This window comes from Grammomys surdaster, unplaced genomic scaffold (genome assembly GCF_004785775.1).
Source record: "Grammomys surdaster isolate TR1022 unplaced genomic scaffold, NIH_TR_1.0 63, whole genome shotgun sequence".
Classification (NCBI taxonomy): domain Eukaryota; kingdom Metazoa; phylum Chordata; class Mammalia; order Rodentia; family Muridae; genus Grammomys; species Grammomys surdaster.
The window spans coordinates 2294187-2296521 of record NW_021604565.1 but is presented as its reverse complement, the minus strand read 5'-3'; the positions used below and the strand labels follow the sequence as shown (position 1 = coordinate 2296521).

The window sequence follows — 2335 nt, the reverse complement described above, 5'->3', positions numbered from 1 at the left end:
CAATCACAGGAACCAACACTTCTGTCTATTGGTTAGGTGTAAATATCTTAAGAGTACAAAGAATCAAGAGGATATTCCTAAGAATTTACTGAACAGCATTTCTACATTTTGAGTTCTTGTCTAATCTATTGAACATTGTTGATTAAAATCAAATGATAAGTTGAATATCCTTATTGAACCTCCTTAAGGCTAAATTGTGGATGTTATCTTATAGGTATTAGTATTATATTACTAGTATTATAAATTAATATAATATAAAAATATCAGTATTATAAATACAAATATTTTTCAATTAATATAAATATTTTCTAAAAGTAACAAAATATAATTATCAAAACATTATTAATCCTCATATTTCTTTAATTAAAATACAGCATTAAATATTCTGAAGCATGCTTAGAGACACAGTGGATGTTAGACCTTCATGTTGCATGAATCCCTTACTGTAAGCATGAAATTGAACACAGTTGCATTTTAAAGGACCCTATTCAGTTTTATATGCAGGAAACCTGAAAAAATAAAATGACGGGGCAACTAAATACCTGTAGCAATAGTCCAGGGTATTTTTTTTTGCAATGTTACACTAATAGTGATATTTGGTCATGAATGAACTGTAAGTGAGGTTTCAACTTTTTTTTTTTCAGATAGAAATTGTTTCTTTTTAATTGAATTACTTCATTCAGACATTCCTCTGTTGGCTTCTGCTCTGGAAGCAGCTAGGTCCCCACCTCAATATCAGAACTGAGTGAACATGGGCCCCAAACCAGGTCTCTCAGAATAGCAAAACTAGAAACTGCAAGAAATCCCGCCTCTCCTTTCACTTAGGAAGGACTGGGAGTCACAAGGTCCAATCCCACCCTGCAACTGTAGGCACTGGAGCCTGGACTGCATACACAGAAACTCAGCAGTCAGGAACAAGGGAGCAGCCCCATGCACTCCAGCAAGCACCTGACCACCAGCCTCTTCCAGTAGGAATGTACCCACACTTAAAGGAGTTTTGGCATCTATTTACTTAATTTCCCAAAGAGGTGTAAAATCTACCAAAAGGGATACAATGGATCAAAATAGATCAGCTTTCTCACGATAAACTTTCCTAAGTAACAACTTTTGGTTGCTGAGAAGCCTCAGCACATTATTTCAAAGTGGCAAAATCCAGGACAATCACAGAATAGTACATCCAGGAGTGGCCTAACATTTAAGGACAGGATTATGCAGGACACAGGTGCACAAACCCCCTTTTCTTCAGTGTATATGGCCAAGACCCCTGATCATTAAAATAAGTTATTTTGTATATTACAGTGCACAGAGGGAAAGAACTTTCACAGAGGTGACCAAAAGGCATTGTATATAAAGTCCCATGGTGAGTGGCAGCCAGGGCCTGTGGCCTTCAGGAGCTTGCCTCCTGCTCTTTGGCTGCAGAGACCTTATTGTCAGCTGTCTCTTCCACCTGCTCCACTGGCTTTGTCTCCTCTTCCTCCTCCTCATCTTGGGGATAGAGGTCTGGGTATTTCTGCATGCACTCTTGCATGGCCCGGAACTGGTCTATACAGTCTGATCCTTTGATATCCTCTGTGCTGTAGTGGAAGCAGGAAAAGGCAGACTTGAACTGCTCCCCACAGGGGCCGCTGGCCATTCCCCGAAGACATAGGCAATTCCAGTTAATATCTCCGTTAGGCAGTATCAACCCGTGCTCCTCATAGGGGTCATTGGGGTTATCAGCCACCAGCTCTGCACTGCTAGGAGTTTCATGGTCTTATTTGGTCACAAATATGATCCGATCCTTCCCTTCCTGCTGGCAGTAGGACATGGTTATTCCCAACGCTCACAGCTCGCAGAGGCAACGGGCGCGGCTGTAGCGGATACACCTTCACACCGTGACCTCCCTCGCCACTCCTCAGGCCTCGAGGTTTCAACTTTTTGAAGCAATAAAATTGTGCAGTTCTAAAATAGAATTTTTTTTGTACCACACTATTTAGACAACAAATAGATATAGAATTTCATTAGTAATAACTGTTTCAAAATTCAATTGTTGTGGAAAAAATCTTTAGAGCAATATTGGCACTCAAATAAAAATTTATACAAAATATTTTTGAAAGTTCAATTGCATACTGACCATGTAGGAAGCATTAACCTTTTGGTAATTCTTTTCAAATTATCATAAGAAATACAGCACAATATCAGGATAAGACCAATAAACTCTTTCAAATAAAGAGAAAGACAAGGTTAGTCCTTTAGTTATCTCCATATAGTTTGAGGCAACACTAACAGAAGGTCATTTCTGCTTGTCCTGTTTTTCAGACAGGGAAAAGGTTCAAACTAAGGAGACATATGAATG

The 2335-nt window shown here is 39.1% G+C and overlaps 1 pseudogene; it reads right to left on the bottom strand.

Moving 5' to 3' along the window:
• Window positions 1-1150: 1150 nt before the first annotated feature.
• LOC114621845 lies at window positions 1151-1896 on the bottom strand (annotated as a pseudogene).
• Window positions 1897-2335: the final 439 nt, after the last annotated feature.